The sequence below is a fragment of the Lissotriton helveticus genome, chromosome 9 (genome assembly GCF_964261635.1).
Source record: "Lissotriton helveticus chromosome 9, aLisHel1.1, whole genome shotgun sequence".
NCBI lineage: Eukaryota > Metazoa > Chordata > Amphibia > Caudata > Salamandridae > Lissotriton > Lissotriton helveticus.
In genome coordinates this window covers 1,071,414,377-1,071,436,521 of record NC_136070.1, presented here as the reverse complement: position 1 = coordinate 1,071,436,521, position 22,145 = coordinate 1,071,414,377, and positions in this window count along the sequence as shown.

Below are 22,145 nucleotides of genomic sequence, written 5' to 3'. Positions count from 1 at the left end.
CCTCTAGACTATGGCAACATATTGTATTTAGGTGCCACAGTTAAGAGTCTTGATCGGCTTCAGGTGCTGCAAAATGCGGTGGCTCGGCTGGTCCTTAGGCTTCCTAGAAGGGCCGCTTCTAAAAAAGCCTTGAACGCTCTTCATTGGCTTCCTGGAAACAGATAGTGTTTAAGGCCCTTTGCATGTGCCACCGTATCATTTGCCATTGTGCAACATTCCATCCATCATCTTGTGTGTTTTGCTGTTCACCCTATGTGGGAAGGGTATGCCCAGACATGGGTCCCTTGCTCACTAGGCCACTGGAGTCAAGCTATCCTGGCTGAAGACGGCTGATAGCCAGAAACCGGTCCTAGGATGCTTGATTCCGGTCCAGGGAAGACATGGCTTGGCAGTTCGGGCTGGACTGTTCCCATGAGGCACAGGGTCAAGACTGATTTGCATATGGCCATGTCTGAACTGGGGTGGCTTGGTGAGCAAAATAACGATGGATTGAACCTAGATCTGTGACTGGGGGTGAATGTTTTGCCATTGTGGAACATTCCGTCCATCATCTTGTGTGTTTTGCTGTTCACCGTATCATTCAAGGCACTGGGCCAAGGCACTTGCAGAACCTCATCACTTGTTACAGGCCTGTCCGGTCTCTTAGATCTACCGGGACTGGCCTGGTGATGATTCCTAAAGTCATGAACGCCCGTATGGGTGGTAGATCTTTCCGGCTCTTGGCGGCCAGGAGTTGGAATAAACTCCCTATTGAGCTCCGGTTAGAACCTTCTGAGTTGATTTTCAGAAGAGAGCTTAAAACACACTTGTTCATTCACTAATAGACCTAGGTACTTCTGTCTGGGTATGGGGCTCTGGATCTCTCACTTGCTACAGCGTGGGGTCACACCGGTGAGCGTAACCAGGCGCTTTATAAACCTCCTTATTATTATTATTATTATAATTGCATGAAAAGGAGAGAGCAGAAAAGCGGCATATCTACAAATATGTAGCTCTATTTTTCTCTCTCCTTGCGCTGGTGCACTGTTTGCTGCCTCACACCAATGCACTCACCTTTGCATAATCAACAAACATATTCACTGAAAAATTCAACCTGGAGGTTTAAGGACGTGTGTGTGAGATGTAAAGCATAGGCTTTGTAATGGAAGTAGGCCCTTCCTGTACCAAATACTATTTCTGTACTAAACATTTCTTAGCCCTTTTGTAACTGTTTTAGAGGTGTATATTTCAGCTCATGTGCAAAGTTAGAATTGTTTTCCGAAAAAAAATCTCTAATATTACACCTGCCTCAAAGGTGTATATCCCTGTCTACCAAAGTCAGTAGATAGAGGTAAGCGTTAAAATGCGTAGGTGATTGCATGGGAACACCCATGTACTACCCATGGAATGCCCCCTTGAGGTAAAGTGGCACAAACCACTATTTTGTGTTCATATGGAGTAACATCCCAGTGTTTTGACTTGGAAAGTAAAACCCAAAAATCAACACTTTGCACCGGTATTGCATCACTTCTGTGATGCAAACCCAACATAAAGTGTTGTTAAATTTGGACCTGAGTGTCACTCATATGGCAGATATATTTGGTTGAAATATGGAATGTTGCTTTTGCATTACTGCCAAATGTTCCAATAATAAAGCTATAAAATGAAGCTTTGAGAGTGGGCATACACTCACTGTGTGCACTGTGTTTAGATTTGGTTTAGTCACCTGTTATGAGACAATTGGTCTATTGAACATTTCCAGTAAAATACTTTTGGTTCTGGACCCAATTTACAAAATTATGGTGCCAAAACTTGAAAATTTGTTCACCTAGCATTACTTCCCTATGCAGAGCAAGTTTCATATTTTTATAAGATTAATAAAGGAATCCAGATGTATGCAAGAAATCTCTGAGTCACAGATTATCTTGGTAACCCCTAGCATACAGTGCACTGAGGGGGAATTTAAGTGTTCTCACCCCATTTCCACTATGAAACGCTCTTGCTCAAGTCCTTGAACAAAATATTTGCATCTGTTTTCAGAGTGGGAAATGCACACAAATGTACAGATTATGGTTGGCCACCTTACTTTGAAGGTCTGCCCTCCACCAAACAGTGACATATACACTCCTAATGTTAAAAAATGGGAAATTAAACTAAACTATTAAGCGTTTCAGAATTAGCAAATGTACTTTGCACATGCAAATATCTGATAAAAGTGATGTAGAAATGAGGATTGGAAAATTACAAAAGTAAAGTTGTCACTTTTCTCAACCAAGTTCAACTAAACTGCTTTATGAAACAGATCCTCTGTGAGTATTTACTCCTTTACATCTTCTTCTTGACCCATCTTGGAGAGCTCTGGCCTAAACACAGAAAATCACACTGCCACAATACGCACTAAAATTACGTACTCAAAAATAACAGATCAATAGGGATTCTTAAATCCAAAGAAGATAACCTTGGTGAGTGAATTGTAAAAGTGTTACCACTTGCCAACAATGTATTCCAGAAAACAGATAATAGTAGTTCCAAAGGGGTCAAGTTCCCTCCACCCCGCCCCATCGCTGCACCACTATTACCTGCATGGGCCGCTCCTGCATGCACTACCAGACATGGTGGGAGGATAGGTGTGAGTTAAAAATAAAGAATAAACGAGCAGGATGGGGACTGTCATGGGAAGCTACACAGGAAGGGTGGAGGCATGAAAAATACATTTTAAAAATCTTGACTGGAAGGGGCGGGAGAAGCAATGGATAAGATGGGGTGAGAGGATGAGCAATACTGATAGCACAGAGGGGGATTTGAGGTTTGAAGCAGCACACAAGGCATAGAGCTAGAAAACACATGCACTCTTATGGAGTGCTGAAAGTAAAAGAAAAAAGTATCCCCTTAATGTGAGCAGTGGAAGGTTACATGTTATCCAATCAAAAATATGCAAAAAAAGTTATGAACTAGTGGAGGAACAAACACAAGAAGAAGGGAAGTCATACAATAAGAAGCAAGCAAACAACAGTGGCAAGATGGCCAACTAATGGTAAGCAAAAGGCTTTTGACCCAGGCCACACAGCAACTATTGGTATTGTCCAATATAGGTCTTTGACAACAGATAGCTACAAGCTGTATCAAGGATAGACCTAAAAAGCAGCCCTTCCTGTTAGCGAGAACACATTCCCCCCCCGGTCTTCTGGGCCATGAGCAGCGATGTGTGAATTGCTGTTTGGCAGCTCTCTTCAGCTAGCACATGCTGCCACCGACTGTCATTGTAAGCCCTTGCCTTCAATGAGTAGATTCATTTCCTAAATTCAGAGGTCCCACACACCTGATTCCCCTTACCTTCAGCATTGTACACCTCATCTTGCTTTCCTGCTGTCAGATGTTCCTCCTTTTATGAGTGGGGCATTCTGCAACAGGAAATCTCCACCTGCAGTGGGTCAGACAATATAAACTTTGCCTCAGGCAAAGTCAGCAAACATAATAGAGCTTCACAAAGAGCAAGTTTCCAGACGTCACAAGTGAAGGTTTTAACTTTACTTACTCCAAGAGGACATCTGCAGGCACCCGCTTGGCGCTGTTGTAAATGATGCTATGCGTGTGGGCGGTTGTACAATCTGTACAATGCAGTACAATATGTAACCCATGAGGTATATTGTCAAACTCTCTGCATGAGATCCATTTGGCTGTAATGAAGCCTAGGCACTAGATGCAGTCTTTGATCCTGCACAGTTCTTTGCTGCCTGTTGGCAAAGTTTGTGCTACAGAAATACCACATAGATACGTCCATCCATACATACATGCATATGCGGAAGCCGAACTCTAATAATTGGCTGAACCCTAATATTTATGCACCCCAATTTTCACCTGAGGCAGTTCAGCTCTGGGATATAGTGTTAAAAGAATACCATCCCCATCAAGACAAGCATTATTTTGAAGAGTAAAGTCAAAATAGAAACTGGAACCATTAATAAGTGAGTTCTAGATCATAAAAAGTGTTAGAGGATTTGATACAGAATTATTCATATAAGAGGTATAAATAAATGCATTAATTTGCATAAAGGCTAAGATGCAGAATACAGAGTCCCAAATCACAGTACGATTCCTATTTAGGCAATAAAATCTCTCCAAATTTTAAGTGTCAAACACATAAAGAGTACTGATGGCATCTTAGGGAATAAAAGAAAGCCTCTAAATAATCAGACAGAGTCTCGGGAGGATATCAAAAAGTCACCACAATCGTTCAAAACCAGGGCGTCATAATTAATAAAACTGTAAATTCAGCATGCCATGATCATGGTTAGGTCGCATTAGCGAATCCAAAACAAATACATAATATTAACGTTTCTTAACACTTACCAATTTTTACGTTAAGGGAAACCTTCCGTTTGCTTCCTCAGCAATTGCACTCTGGAGATATTCAATATAATATGAAACATTTCTCAAACAATAGCTCATAGAATTATGATTTTTCATACATCTGCATTGGAACTGCCAGGGGAAATCCTTCAAAATGATATATAAGATACATGATAGAAAGTTTCATTCACAATGCATGCTTTCTGACACAGTTCATCTCCTGCATCCTAGCATTCTATACTCTGCGGGACCTGTAGGGAGAGATGGCTTGCAGTGGGGCACTGATTGGGAGGGGGAAAAGACTGGACCAAGACAAGCTTAAATCTAGAAACTGCATGGTGTCTTACCTATACTACATTATTAATCACACCTCTAAACAAAATAATCAAGTTGTTTAGTGCAACATCATCAATTCACCAATTACAACTATATGCATCAATAAAATCATAAATGTGTACTAATAATTGTACCCCAAAATTGCACATCAGAAAATACTTTGATACATATGTACATACATACATATATACATAAAGCAACTGAGAGGCCAGCTTGATGAAAGAGATGAAAGAGGAACCAATCACTGGTGAAGTGAAATCGTTGTTGAGATGGTGTTAATATTTCGATTGCACATACCTGCAGGGCAATAGTATTACACTTTCACATTGTTAGCCTGTGGCTCGAGGCCATTATTGTGAGGAGGTTATTTGACACTGCCAGGAGCAGCAAAAAAAGTAAAAATAAAATGGAAATTGGAGAATGTTTTTCCTCATGCTCTGGCAGTGTGTATGTAGGGAGCTGCAGGGGGGAGTGGTAGAACACTCCTGTGCGCTAATTACTGTTTGGTTGGCCCTCTCGGGCTGCCCAAAACAGCCATGCACACTCCCCTGTTCTGGAACATGCCCATCCCTCCAGCCCCTGGATGAGCGCCATGTCACAGCGCTCAGACCAATCACAATGCTGCATTGGAGCATTGTGATTGGCTTCGGGGTAGGAGCCTGGCTACCTGCTTCCTGGACCTGGAGTTGGAAACAGGCAAGCAGAAGAGAAGACGGGGGACCTGGCGGCGGCAAGGTACGTTTTTTTTTTTTTTTTTTTTAAAAGCAGGCCCTCCCGTATCACCCCTGCACCCGCCCCCCCACCTGCGGGCCATGCTGGTCGCCCCTGGAAGACACTTGAGCCCGATGTACAGTGCCATTTTAAAGTCGTAAACTCTGCGATTCACAAAATCATAGGCTTTACGACTTTACATTTTTTTTTATTATGTGCAAACCTCATTGTCGTAAATCTGGTGATAAATGTGTATGGAAAAGTGCCTGGAATCGCAACTTAGATGAAGGAATGAGTAGGGTAATTTTTCCTTATTCTGGTCCGAAAAATCGAAATAGGTAAGTAGGGTGAAGCTGCTGGCTGAAATTGGCCACCCCAACTTTGAGCATATTAAGAGTCCATATTGTCAAGAAGATACCAAGATTTAAACAAAAGTGAAGCCTTGGCAAGCAGGTCTTGTGAAACACATGTCGCCTGATATATGCAGTGCATCCTGGGATGCTAAGAATTAAGCTTCTTGATCAAAATAAAAATTGAATTCAAGAAGTGTGGACATGATTATACTTTAATTCAATGTTTGCACTGCTTGGAAAGACATTACTGTTGATTTTGGGGTGCTTCACTAACTTTCTGTTAAATGTTTTTCTTGTTTCGTGGGCTGATAATGTTTAAAAATTACTACACGTGCAGTTTTTTTTTTAATTAAAAAGCGTTGGAACCACTGACAGGGAGGCACGATTTGATTGAATGATGCACAGATCCTGGAACAAATTAAGAAGGCAGGCATTTCACTGTGATGCACATTCATTGTTATAGAAACCGCTGACGTTCTGGGTCTATCATCTTGAAAGAAATTGTACTTTGTCACTCATATTAAGCTGAGTCACTGTTAAAATGCTGGATTGAGCAAACACAATGGTTCACGATGGAAAACCTCAGCGTTTAAGGGCTCTTAAAAGAGAAATCTGTCTCCTTCCTGCTAGAAGCTCTTACCAGGAAGCTGAAACTGTCTTCGTTATCAGTCTTTTCCGGGGGATATTTAGGAAATGGAAAAAGTGTAAATGCGGTGGAAAATACCAGGACAGATTGCTTTACGTATGCTGATCATGGAACAGAAATGTGCTGTTTAACTATAAACAAGAAACTGTTTTTTCCGTGAGCGGCACGCCTGCCAAGAGACCAGAATTGAAGTCAACTCATGAATAAGCGATTTATCTAATTTTTAAAGGGGACGTGTGAGCCAGCGAATCCACCATTAGTCTCGTTCTTTCCAAGGTTTCTTCCCTTTTATACCTCACGAAAAGTTGAAAATGCAGCCGTTTGAATGGGCATGATTGGAGTTATGCGTGTTTGTGTATAGTTTAATAATGCTGTGTTGGAAAATACTCAGTACCACAGAGAGCTTAGATCACACCCTAAAAAAACGTACTTTTATGCAGGGTTGGTGAAACACCTCGAGACTTGACATTGTTAGGCAGACACACTCAACAGTGCTAAAAAGTCACGGAAATGGTGATCTCTTCTGTTAATGTAACAGATTTATATCCGGGAAGGTCAGAGAGGGGCTATAACTAAAGTTAGTATGGGATGGCAACAGCATGGATACTTTCCTCCATGTCAAAAGAGGCAGAATACGGTTCAAAGATGTCATATAAAAGAATGCTCTTCCAACAATGGCACTAAAAAAGGGGACACAGAGATGATTCTGATTCAAAGTAAACAACATAGGGGCATATTATCAACGGCCAGCGATAATTATCGTTGCCTGTGCTTAGCGATAATTTTGTTATCGCAGGCTATCTCTGGAATGTATCGCCCTGGTAGCGCGTTATTAACAACGTGTTACTCCAAGGCGATATAAATTCCAGTTATTGCGAGGTTAGCACCGTTTTGCAGGGAACATCGCTGGTTTTCCAGCGATGTTCCCTGCAAAATGGCGATAACCTTGCTGATACGACCCACAGAGTTGTATCAGCATAATCCACCCCAATGTTAGGGATAGGTAAGTCTGCATTTTAGCAGACGTTATTTTTTTGAGAAAACAGCAGGTTTCTCCAAAAACTAACGTGCTAAAATGCTGGGGCAGCCTTGTAAATATCGCAATGTGAACATCAGCGATATTTGCAAGGTTGTCCATCTGGGGTACGCCCAGTGACGCCCACTTTGCATCTCATTAGAGATGCACAGGGAGGCGTTGGGAAAAAGGATGCTAACATGCGATTATGCATGTTAGCAACCTCTTGTAAATAAGGTGATAGTTTTATCTCCGCTTTTTTGTCTTTTTAAGCCAAAAAAGCAGAGATAAGGCCCTTGTAAATATGCCCCAGAGTTTTTGCTTTTCTTGATTGAATCTGATTGACACTCATAGTAGCAGACAAAAGATTTTCACTCCACAAGTGGAAATTCTCCCCATGAATCAGCATTTCGGCTTTTGAAGTACGCCGTTTATATCCGCAGTGGTACCTCATGCGAGCTGTGTGATAGATGGTGAGGCACATGGATCTTCTCTCTCCCTCTGCCCAACCACTGCAGACCTTCTGCATCATTATATCACGTCATTACATAGCAGAACCCAAATGATCTTATAATATTTGCTGAGTGGAAGAGATAAGGACTGAATACAAATATATCAGGGCTAAAATTCGTGGATCCACGACGGTGCATAGATGAGACAGTGAGATAACTTATAGAAATCAGTTTATATACACCAGTATCACAGTCTACAAAAAGAATCATGCACCATAACAGTATTAACTCTGAGCATGAATCACAAAGCTTTTTTCAATGAGTAGCAGTGATATACTCTGGCAATTGAGACATATGTCAGGAGAAAGCTACACTCAGATGATTGGGGCTCTGTGATTATTTTGAAATGAAATCAAAGAACAGTTCGTATTTGGTTGTCTGGGGGCCCTGAAATTGAATTGACTAAATCCATTAGTGGGACCTTTTTCGCAGATTTTGCCTTATCTGGTGACAGCAGGACAGGTTTCAAAGTCTCACAAAGAATTTACAAGTGATCTTTTTAATACAACTAACCCATTGTTTTTTCATTGTGTGGCTGAGGATGAGGCATCACAATAACATTGTGAAAACCTAATGACGTTTTTCAAGTGAAACACAACTAAATTGGATAGCTCCGCCTCTAACAACCTGGAATCCTCGCAATATCCTCCAACCACAGTGCCTCCAGCGGATTGCATACTTACCACTTTTATATCTTTATCAAAGGAGGCAAAATTGAGGCTTAGTGTCAAAACTCAAACACCCAGTGTGCTTGTGAAGCCTTTCTCAGCTTTGTGCATGAAACGCTTCATTCCTTAACCCCTTCGCTGCGAGATGTTTTCCCCCTGCTGTGCGGGCGAGAGGGGGGCGCCGCCGTGCTGGTGACGAGCTCAGCTCGTCACGGCCACACCCATTTTTAGAACATTCAGCACAGCGGGAAAATTAGCCCCGCGTGCGAACGTTCCAATGGCCGTGACGAGCTGAGCTCGTCACCAGCACCCATGAGGTTAACATGCTATGGATACTAAAGTCACAGCTTTGACCACCCTTGTAAATGATATAGCCCCCAAGTCCTTGAACTATGTCATCCTCCCTATCCTTTTCTTTCAATAATTCTTTATTGGCGAGAGGCTACTCATTAAGAAAATATTCTCAATAATGTGCTTTCAAGTACAGAGAGCGTATACAAATTTAGTTGAAGGAGCTGACCTCGTGCAGCATTCCAAAGTTGTTTTCCCTTACTGCATGCTATTCAATATGTATGTGCATACCTTGGCACAGATTCATGTACAATACCACAATACATTCAAAATGTACACTGACAACACCTGACTAGACTTCTGACTGAAACAGACCAGAAATCAGTCTGCTATCAGCCATGCTTAGTTAAACCACAAGTTTCATTGGATGAAAGAGCACTTCGTTTGCATGAATGGAGCCAAAACTGGTGTTGGTTGGAGCATAGCAAAAATCCCTGTTTTCCGATTGGCTTCCAGTTCTAGGAATGCTTTTATCTTCTTAACTAAACACACACAGCTTGGGAGTTCAATTTACCCTCAAGATCTCCTGCACTCCACCAGTCAACAACATGGTTATTGGGGAGAGGATGTATCCTAACTGTTAGGGCAGTTGATCTCAGATCTAGGGAGCTTAGTTCGAAGTCTCGGCAATGACGCTCAACATCCTGTGATCTGGGCAATTCACGTAATCTCCCCGTGCCGAACAAACATGAATGTGTCCTTGTGTAACGCAACTGGTGCTAATGTAAAGTGCTCTGATGCGTGGTACCTTCGGTTCAAGATTGCGGTATATAAAACTATGAAGTAAATAAATAAATTGGTGTCTATCTTTAACTTTCCCTACTCCATATGAGCCTGAGCCTGCTCCAAATCAACCAGCTTGAGTCGGCGGCATAACAAAAGCCGCTGCAGCCGTCACGGTGCAGGGATGCCCCAGAGCTACGAAGGTCCCCTGCGGAACTGGCAGGCACATGGCCAGAGAGCTACAGACTCAGTCTTGAGCGTGGGGGCCACTCTGCATGCACTCTGCAGGGTGGCCACCTCAAGTTTCGTTACGCTATTGGCTTGAGCTCATACGAGACCTGGCAATGGTACTCCTTGACCAATTTTGCATCATTTACAGAGGAGTCCCAGACATAATTATCGACCGCTTGAACAGGCTACAAAATCAGGCAGCTAGAATGTGCTAGAAACTTCGAAAGCTAAAGAACATAACATTAGCCCTAAAGGCACTTCTCTGGCTCTTGGAAGATGCAAGCAAGTTTCTCTTCATTATGCATAAAGCCTACGGGGCAAATGAAAAAATGCCTGCGGAATCTGACACCTCACAACATACTGTCCAGGAATTTGCACTCATTGACTGCACAACTGATCAACCAGTGAACATTCAAGGGACTGAGGCATGAACGCATATCCCAGGGAGCTCAGGGTATAATGCTGTACAATTCCTTAAAACAATGCCTAGGAACAGAGTCAATCACATGCCCACAAGGAAATGCCCTAATACTGAACTGCTGAAACCTACCTGCCTATAATTCACATCTGTGCAGAGCAGGTGCTGAGACTGACGAATACCAGACAGAGATGCCAAACTTAACCCGATTAGACTCATGTCTCTCATCCAGACTTTGTAAAAAAAAACAGCACTCTGAAATGACCAAATGCAGGAGAGCAAGAGATTGCCATACCTGAGCATCATCAATTTCAGTGAGGTTATTTTTAAATCCTCATCAACTTCATGAACTTCATAAAGCTCCCTTTTTTATTTTAAAGTAGGTGAAACATTTTGCACAGTGGGGGGTTTGAAGTAGAAAGAAAACGCAGAAGCTGCATTTTGTTGGAAAATTCTATTACAAGGAAATTTTGGAGAACAAAAAGCTTACACGTAATTGTTGTAGGTTTATAAAGTTTGTAACATTTTTAATTTGGAAAGATTGCACAGTTTTGCTAATTTTATTTTAATTCCGGACACGTTACAGTAGGCAATCAATAGCGCTTAATGAAATTAATAAATAATAAACACATACCTTAAGGAACTTGCCTCATTTTAGCCCACTAGTCTAATATCCTCTGGAATAAAGTATCTCATCTTACAGAACCTTAACAAACACAGAAATAAAACAATCATGTTTTTTAAAATAAATCCTCCGTAAAATAAACACATTTTTGGCTTATTTTTCATCGCAAAGCCTAGATCAACTTTATTTGGCATGAACTTTTTTTATAATATCTGTGTGCATTGCATCAATAATCAAAGCGCCTTCTGTAGTTTTCAAAATGTGTATTCACTATACAAATACATTTATATCGATTTGACTTGTGCTAGGGGTAGGCATTCCACCTGTTCCTTCTAGCAGGCTTTAGAACAGCTACATCTTATTTGCCAATTAATCCCTTTCTTATTTCCTTTCAAGGAGACATAACAATTTTTGAGCCTGTGCATTTGTTTTAAAGTTAATTATCATTGCAAAAACAATGCTTCCTGTCTTGTCTGGTTTATAACAATATCATTGCTTTTTGAAGAGCTGGTGCTCGAATTTCAGTTAGAAGTCACTTCATTCAGAAGCATGTTCCTTGCTTATAAATGAGATATCAAATCAGAAAACTGACTAATGTGTCTTCCTAAAGCACCGTCCAGTGATGTAAGGGGAGAATGTCATGCCCATCAACGCTTAATTTCTGCCAGCTTCACTTGGGTGAGCTCCAAACGAGAAACAATTTCCTCTGGCTTCTTTCTTCCAAACTCAAACGTGTTTGCTGCACACTCGTGGAGTAGTTTTCGAGGGAGATAAATACAATACATGAGGTTCATTGCCTGCCATTTCTCTTACAAATAGATTTCCTATTTGTGCAAGTTTAGGTTAAATTGAACAGTGGTTCTTCACCTTTGGTATGGGGACCCCTTGGGGCCCGCAAAGTGTACTGAGTCTGTGACTGCTTAGAAATTTAGATAATATTACCAGATGAATAAAGGGCATTCAAATGAAGACGCAAAATGTAGAATTTAAACATTCTGTAAATGTGAAGGAACCCGAAATTGCAGGCAAAAATGTAAGTTATTATTCTCAGATTGATTTGCAAGTGCATCAAACAGAAGATAGCATGGACGATGACCAAGCAGCCTCAATTTAGTCTAGAAAAGTTCCAACCTTCCAATTGAAATTAAAATGTTATGTTTATATTTGTAAATTAAACAAAATATTTAATCATTTGTGCATTTCTTTGACAAATGGTTCTGTATTGTTTTACGGTTAAAATAATCAAAAATGCTTAGGCCAGAGTCCCCAACTTTCTTTAATGAACCAGTATAGACATATGTTCCTCAATATCTCCTGTCCTACTGCTTTTCACCAGACACCCTGACACCCTCATCTTCTGCAGACACTTAGATGTGCAATTTAGGCGCGTACCAAAAATTCTTCATTCAATACACTACTGCATCTGCAAGATTCCAGTTGCTTGTCAACAGGAAATTTCTCCAAGATTTGCCCTTCCAGGCAGCAACGTTTCTCAGCACCATTTTGATCAAGGATAAACAAGATTTTCTAAACAATTACTAGCAGTATAATAGTGTGAATGTCATCACACTCATCCTGTACATATTAATCACCTCAATCACCCTACTTGCACAATGTAGGATGGCTATCTCCCAAGAACATGGTACAGTGTGAGTGTTTTGACCATTGTCAGGATCTCTCTTCGTTATTATCTCTCTGTGCCACTCCATAATCACTACCCCCAACTAGTCTACATATCCCAACCATGCTCTGTCAACCATGTGACCCTATAAGGAATGTCTTTAAAACATGAGTTTTGTTTATTTTCGTATTGTATGAATTTTGATCCACACAATCTGAAACTTTAGGGGTCGATTCACAAAATTTACAATAATTACTACTATAGTACTACTTCTTGCACTCATATATTCTATTCCATGAGTGCAGGAAGTAGTACTATAGCAGTAATTATTTTAAACACTATTACATGCTTTTTGGAGTTGGGCAAAAACTCCCAACTTCCTTTTAGTGCAAAGAGAGCACGGATGCCAAATCTCGCTCACCAGCTCGCATTTCTGGAGCATAGTAGGAAAGAAATTCTGCCATGTGGCGATTGGTGGGATTTGGCAGGAACTCAATGTTACAAGAGTAACATGGAGTCACCAAGTTACGCCAATTCCACAGGCGTAATGACAAATTCCGCCCACCCCCACAGAAATGTACTGATGTCAGTTATACAACTCAGGGCTGATCTATGATTGGAGTTTTAGAGTGTTATCTTTCAGGTAGGACCATAATACACTCTATCCATTATCACATACACTTCCAAGTAAGCTTAAACACACCGTACACCACTTTTGGCATAATCTGCTCATCATGTATATAAGAGCAAAATGCTATGCAGGTTGACCTACGAAATTCATTTTATTAATTTAATTGTTTACTTACCTGCAATCATCCATATTCCGGTGTTTACCATCCCCCACCCTGCCACTTCCCCGCCCCGCCTGTCTGCCCCACGGAACTCCCACCACGGACTACGGCTGAGCACAGCACTCCTTACACAGAACTTGTAGCCTCCCGCAACATAGGTTTGGACTCCTGCTGCAAAATTATATGCAATAGTTGCTGGTGTCCAGTAGACAAGGGACTACGTTGGTCCGAGTGCATCTGGTCTTAGGCATACATAGAAGAATCTGGCACTGTGTCTATGAATGCAGTACAGTCCAAATGTACTAACACATTTTCCATAGATACATAACGGATAAAAGCCTATTGGTACATCAGGCCTGAGGCTCGTTAATTATGCCAAGTGTCAGGTTCATTTATACGTAATACCAGTTTACACGATTTGCCCTTTACTGCGAAAAAGCCTTTAGAAAATTCGTACACCAATCAATGTGCTTGATTAGGATGTTATACTAACAAATTTTTCAGAATTCATTAGATTTTTTGTTATTTCAGCTTATTAATTACCTGGATGAGCTCAGTACTTTGAAGCAAGGCTCTCTGTATTTTTGTGCCACATAGACATTTCTGTAGCTACATGGTTCTTTCTAGAACATTAAGAACTTTCCATGTACCCATAGGTTTGGGTGGTTTCAAAAGATAAACAGAAAAAATAAAAATCTTAAAGAGGGTAGAAACGTTTATCAAAGAGTGACAGTCTGGTTCATCTTTTTTGTAGTTTGCATTTTGCAACTCATTTTGTTTTGTTTTATTGAAAAGCCGGTCCATGTGATGAGCAAAGTAAAGGACTAAACTAAAGGACTGTTCGTATTATTAACCCCGAACATCCTCTTGATATGCCCAAACCTCAGTAGATTGCAAAACATTCAGGAATGTTCAGGCTGCCAGCAACTCAGCAGTCACCCAGAATGAACTAAACAGAGGGACCAATTCTAGTTGTTCGAAATCCAGCACTGTCCAGAACTGTCTGTTGTAAAGTAAAGCAAAATGGGCAGAATCCTTCCCCAACCACAGAACACCACTCAGAGCCCCGTATGCTACAACGCAGTTTAAGATTCAGGCTTCTGATTGGATGCCCATTCCGAATAATATCAACATAAAAAACACATACTAGGCTGAAGAATGACTAATCAGTTTGGTTGATAAGGTAGGTTCTTTCAGCAATTCTGATTGGCTGCTGTTAGAACTGGCCCTTCTTGCAGGGTCATCCTCAAACTTTTTGCTTCTTCCTCCCTTATTTTTCCTGACCCGTGGCTGTTGGCAATAGGACTCTGCGCACTTTACCACTGCTGATCAGTGCTAAAGTGCATATGCTCTCTGTGTAAATTGTATTGTAATTGGTTATCCATGATTGGCATATTTGTATTACCAAGAAGTCCCTAGTAAAGTGCACCGAGTGTACCAGGGCTGGTGATGACAAATGCTACTAGTGGGCCTGCAGCACTGATTGTGCCACCCACATGAGTAGCCCTAAAATGGTGTCTCAGGCCTGCCACCGCAGTGCCTGTGTGCAGTCTGTGAACTGCCATGTCCTTCTGGTCAGTGTCCCCACTGACCAGGCCTTACCCTTCCCTTTCTGTGCACATTAGTCACCCCTATGGAAGGCCCAAGGTACCCCCTTGGGCAGGGTGCAGTGTATGTGAAAGGTAGAGCATGTACTTGTGCAGATGACATGCTCAGGTAGTGAATTACAGCCATTTTCGTTTTTCACTGCTGCAAGGCTATCTTGCTTCATAGGCTAACATGGGGAATGCTGGCTACAGTGGCTACCAGCATTTCTTCCCATAGGAACAAGATAGGACATAAAAGTCTGGTATCCCTGAACTCAGAATTTAATAACACATCTTTTAGGAAAGGTGGTTTTTAACTCCTGTGTTTGAGAATAGCACTTTTAGAAAGTTGCTGTTCTCTTGTCTGACCTTTCTGTGTGCCTTGGCCTGTTTGTGGATTGACTGTCTGGTTTGAGAGTGACAGGGGCTGGGGATTCCCCAGGCGGCTGGCTGAGTCTGCTCTAGGCTGAATGACTACATTTGCAACTTGAGTAGGAGGAGGAGTTAGCACCTGGGCCTGAATAGGACTGTGCCCGCCCCCCACAGTGCTGGCTCCACCCCCTGTGGTGCGTCTGATGTCTCTGCCCTGCACTGTGAAAGGAGAGAAGGAATCATGTCAACAAAGTGCTCCAGGGCTGTGCTTTGCCTCCACAATGCTGGCTCCACCTCCTGCTGGGCGGCTGACGACCCTGCCCCTCCCTCTGAAAGGAAGGGAGAGGCCAGGAAAACAAAGTGCTCAAGGAACACCCAGAACTGGTTCAGACCGGGCTCAGAGCCCTCCAGCACAAAGGGAACAAAGACTTTTAGGGGTATAAGTACAGGACCCCTGACTACAGAAAATTAGATCATCCTGGAATCAAGAAGGAACCTCTGCCAAGGAGACAGCCGAAACTGAAGAAGGAAGATTGTCCAGCTGTTGCTCTGCTGGATTGCCCTGCTGTTGCTTTGCTGCCAAGGAGAGAGGAAGGACTTTGCTTTGTGCTGTGTCCCCTTGCTTGAAGGAATCTCCAAGGGCCTGAGAAGAGCTGGCTCCCTGTTCTGAAGTCCCAGGAACAAAAGGACTTCACCCCCAGCTTCCCCTGAGCTCTACTGAGAAAGTTCTGTCCTTCCTGGAGTGCTTCGCCCATGTGGGGTGCCTCTGGAAGTTGTACCTGTGTTGGGAAGCTGGAAACTAAGCTTGAGAGACTTTGCTAAAGAAAAGTTATTGCATCGCTCGCTGTGGAGCGCATCCCTGACAGTGCAAGAAGATTCCCGCCGCTACGAATGTCGAGATCATCGCAGCGCCTGTTGCCGCTGTCCGAGCCGTCGCATCCTTCGTTTGTGGGACACACCCGATCGGTGCGGGAAGTCTAACATCACTGCGAGTGTCGTCGCAGAGCCTGTCATCGCTGGGTGAGATCGCCGCACCACCTGCTTGCGGACCGCATCACGTCGCTGCGAGAGTCATCGCTGAAGCCAACGCATCAAGGAGCTGCGAAAGAGAAGATCACCTCTGGTCCACGCATCCTCGCCCCGGAGATCGTTGCACCTCCAAAGATCGGCGCATCGTGCCTTTGCGAGAACAAACTTCCTACGGAACCTATGCACCGGAATCCATACAAGTGGCCTTCCTCCCCATACAGACCGGATTCGTTGCAACACGTCCGCTGCTGCAGCGGGGCTGTCGCAAACGCCTCCCCAGGGTCTCAGGAGCAACTCATTGCTTGTTTTCCACCGCACCAGCTTCTGCTTTTGGAACTTTGTCGCAACTAAAGGTACTGTGAGCTAAAAGTGACGCAACTGTGAACTTTTCACGTAACTGTGGATTATGTTATCGCAACCTAAAGAATTTTAACGCAACCTGAAGAATTTTTATCGCAACCGTAAGAACTCTTTTGAAACCATATTCTTGAACTGTGTATGTTGGATTTTTGTCGTTTTGGTCTTGTGTAGTTTAGATTAAATACCTTTATTTTTCTAAACTGTTGTAGAGTCAGTTTGTGGTGTTTTCACTGTGTTACTGTGAGTGTTGGTCAAATACTTTACACATTGCCTCTGGTTAGCCTAGGCGGCTCGTGCCAAGCTACCTAGAGAGTGAGCAGGGGTTATCTCAGAGGGTTTCCTCCTTACCCTGACTAGAAGCAAGGGTCCCTATTTGGACAGTGATACCTACCCCTGCCAACTAGAGACCCCCATTTCTAACAGCCGCCTACACTGGCCCCTTGCTTAGACAATTCTGATTGGCTACTAAAGAGCCAGTCATTATACCTGAGGTAGGTGCACCTTCCTCAACTCCCTGAAGTGTCGAGTACTGAGGCGGCGGGGAATATCCTCCCTCTCTTAACCTATTTTCTTATCTACGAATCTGATACAGGAGGACATCCCATAAACTTGCGGATTTGGTCAGTGATCCACTCCCCTGACCCATAGACAGAAAAAACTTCCCAACTCCTTGCAGACAGAAGCCATGATTTAACAAAAGCACTCAGCAACAAAAACCTCCACTTTCACAAAACTCGATGTTTCTATTTTTCTGCATGCTTTACAAGTAGAGCAGTGGCTGTCGATGATATAATTCAGACCAAAGTGCTTGAGTTGTGATCCTGGGCCTTACAGAAACAAAACCGAGGAATATTCCAGTTAAAAAACAATCAAAAATATTTGTCGCCCACATGTTCCACATTTCCATACTGACCGTAAATTTACACCTTGATAACCAGCTACAAGAGTGTGGCCACAGCAGAAGAATAGCTTGAAAATAATCGATTCTGTTGCTATTTATATCTCAAGGCTGAGTGTGAACCTTCCTCGGCCCCTTTTAGCACATCACAACATCAAGTGAGTACCTGCCTGGGTGCAGGAAAAATTGAATGGATTTTCACATTACCAGTCACTTGAAAAATAGCCTTTCTGTGTGGTACATCTCACAAATGCCTGTAGAATACAGTATCAGCCTGACTGTCACCGGCCACAAGGTATGGAAAGCTATGCAAATTTCTTCATGAGAAATCAAAGCAGCCTCAGGCTTGGTTCCCTCTCAATGGATTTCATCAAATATACACTAGAGCTTTGAAATACCCACGAAGCGAAAACTTTAGTACCTTTTGGGCACATTTGCTGTGTTAGGCTTTAAACATGCTTCTCTTCCCATTGCTCTATGATACTGTTGGCACTCGTGTGCATACTTTAATTTAGTCATATTTAATCTTGGGAATTAATGATAATATTTCCAATCATGCACCACAAAGCTGAAAAGTACAATGTAATAACTCCTCTATCCATTTTTAATGATCTAATATCCACTTCTGTTAATAAGTTTGCATTTTCTGATTGGTATTTGTCAGAAAGGGAACGTGATGGGGCATAATTTGAAGGATTATTTTAAGTAAAAATGTAAAAGACACTCAGTGATACATTCTACAGTGTTAGTCCTCCGAAGCACCCCCGTCACATTTTAGGCCACTACAAACAAATTCCTAAAAGGTCGAATCATGAAACATTTTGCGCACATTTTGTGTGGTGGCTTTTGATCTCTGAAAGTGGTGGGGTGTATCCCTTGCCAGGGGTTCTCCCCATTCTATTTCCATACTGACCTCGAATATTACTCATGTGTTAAGAATTACCTCCAGTGTGCTAATGTCAGCATTTTATCGTCAGTACCTCATTTTTACATGCACTATGCCAGTACCAGGACCGTGCCATTGATACTGGCCTATATGCCGTGGGTGACCCATGTGCCAAAAATTACCTCCAGTATGTCAGAGTCCTGATTTTGTCATGATTTGCTTCCCCCAACCTAACTCACCAGCCCCAATATGCCAAGGCTGCCCTATCTGAGGCGAAGTCTTGCCTCCAATGTCCCAGCGGCAGCATTTTTCCCTGGGTGCTTTCCCTTATGCCAATAATTACCTTCATTATGGCAGTTGCAGCATGTTACCTTGAGTGCCATGGTCAGTGGCAGACTCACAAGAATAACATGTGCTAGCAAACACACTCCTCCTACTCAATTACATGCTCACTCTCACTCATACTCACTCCTCTCATTAACTCACTTTCCCACTCAGTCTAACACACTTACACTATCTCACTTATTACTCAACACTCACTCAATCTCATGGTCACTAACACACATTTATATCCACACATTCACTATCGTTGATTCTCACTCTCAGTAATAAACACACTAACACAAACTCACTTACTGAGTCTCACTCACAACTCCTGATGAGCAGGTACTCTGCTTTACTAAATAGGAGGTAGTAGGCCACGTAGGCCTCTGGGCCCTGGAGAAACTTCACCTTTTGCAACATTGACAGCTATGCACTTGGTTCACTTCCACTCTCTTTCACAAGCTCTGCTTGCTTGCTCGTTCTAACTCACTCTACCTCCTTCAATCACTTCTTTGCACTCACTTTCACTAATTCATCCTCACTGCCCTTTTCACTGATTTTCATTCTCTCTCATTCTCACTGACACCCTCAAACCCACTAACACTGATTCAATCTCATTCACTCTCAATCACTCACAAACGCACACTCACACAGAGAACTAGCTCTTTGTTTTCTTACTGTGCTTTCCTGGAAACTCAGACGCTTCATGGCCTCACAAGAACAGGGCTTGGCATAAGAACAAGCAAGCCATGATTCCCAACGAGGAGGCATGTATAGCAAGCAGGGCCAAGATTAAAGAGATGCTGCCTCTCCTGTTTTGTGTGTCTCCTCATTGACATCAAGAATGTACTGTTGTGAGCTTGACAGCCCCATTTTAGCAAATATACTATGCTGCCTTAGGAATGAGAAGTATGTCTGCTATATAAAATGAATTGTGCCTGAAACGGATCATAGGCGAATTACATCTCAGATATGCACACTCCAAACATCCACCTAAAGAGTGCTATGTTCATAAACAACACTGTAGGTGGATCATCGCGTCTGCCCCTTTAACCTCCACCCTCTTCCACCTGTCACCTGTAACCTGGAGATGAGTCCAAGAGGGTTGACTGATGCACTGATAGAGTTCATGAAAACATGGAAGTTGAGTTTTTATGAACACTGCTAAATTGAATAAGAAGCAGTTGTGGGAAAAGGCAAGGTCCATTAAGAGGCGGCTCACAGAAGTCAGGGCTGTGCTTTGAAGCCCTGTAAAGGAGCTGCCACTGCATATTTTACTCTTACACATGCTGAAAATTGAATCTGTAACCTCAAATCACACATTTGTCCAGTTGCACATTGTACCTAAAACTGCAGGAAATGTATTTGTCTAGTTTTCCTTAATAGTAAATGTGAGTCATGTGGTGGGAAAATGGGAGTTGCAGTAGGAGTGCCCTTGGAGCAGGCATTGGGAATTTGGTGAACGCCCACAAAGCTGTAGCTTGGTGGGGTATCACATGCTTTGGCAATGCCTTCTGCGCACACACTGCATTTTTAAATTGATGCCTAGTTAAAGTAGAAAGTCAACTTCAGTAACATCACAGTTGGACTTTACCTGTGAACAGATTAAAAACCCTCCAGGGCTTCACTTTGTGCTCTGAAAGATATCCTCAACCATTTGTAAGGCTCATTTGATTCCCCAGTGACATTGGCACAGGAAAGTATCATTTTTTAGGTCGAAGCTGCACTGTGTGGTTTGATCAAAACAAATCATTACACTAGGTGATGCAATTTCCACACATTTTTGTTTGTGCAATGTATAGATTTATTATTAAAACTGTATGCCTGTGCAAATGTAATGGTCATTTCAATTGAAAATGTTGTGTCTGTAAATATTAGTGGGCTATCATACTATGCATACTCCGCTCTATGCCACTCCACTCTGCACCACTCCACTCTATGCCACTGCACTCAATGCCACTTCACGCTATGCCTCTCCACAGTCTACCCTGTCCCACTCTACTCTATTCCAAAGCACTTTTTGCCACTATACTCTACACCACAGCACTCTTCTCTACTGTACTCTGTACCACTCCAGTCTAGACCACACCAATCTACTCTGCACAACTCCACTCCCCTTTACTGTACTCAATGCCACTCTACACCACTGCACTCTATGCCAATACACTTTACAATACTGCACTCCACCTTGCACCACTCCTCTCTATGCCACTTCACTTTACTCTATGCCACTGCACTCTACGCCACTCTACCCCACTCTGCACCAATCCACTCTGACACTGCACTCTACTCTAAACTACTGCACTCTACATAACTGTACTCTATGTCACTGCACTCTACTCTGAGCCACTACACTCTATACCATCCTACTCTATGGCACTTAATGTCACTCTCTCTGCAACAACACACTCTCCGCCACTGAACTCAACACCACTTTACTCTACACTACTGTACTCTAGGCTAATGTACTCTACCCCACAATACTCTACTCTGCATCACTGCACTCTGTGCCACTGCACTCTGCATCACTCCTCTCTAAGCCACTGCACTGCATCACTCCATTCTATGCCATAACTCTCTGCATTACTCCACTCTGTAACACTGCACTGTCTGCCACTCTACTCCATGCCACTGCACTGTACACAACTGTATTCTATGCCACTGCACTTTATGCAGTCTACTGTGCACCACTCTAATCTACATCAGCATTGTACGCCACTGAATTCTATTCCACTGCACTCACAGCACTCTACAACACTATCTTCTGCAACACTTTACATCAATGCACTGTACATCAGTCCACTCTGCTGCATGTTACTTCACTTTACTCTACTCTGCAGCACTACACTCTACACCACTGGGCTCTATGTCACTGCACTCTATGCCACTGTGCCACTCTACTCAATGCCACTGCAGTCTACTTCAATGCATTCTATGCCAATGCACTCTACACCACTCTACACCACTGCACTCTATGCCACTATACTCAGCATTACTGCATTCTATGCCAATGCACTCTACGCCGCTGCACTCAATGCCACTCTACTCTGCATCACTACACTCTATGCCACTGCACTCTGTAAGCACTTCACTCTATGCTACTGAACTCTATGGCACTATATTCTACTCCGCACCACTCTACTCTGCACTACTCTGCACGACTGCACTCTTTGCCACTCTACTCTGCACCACTGTACTCTATGCCACTATACTCTACACCACTCTACTCTGCACCACTCCACTCTTCACCACTGCACTCTACTATGCAACACTCTAATCTATGCCACTGCATTCTTCGACACTGTATTGTACGCCACTGAATTCTATGCTGCAGTTTATGTCACTCCACTCTATGACTCT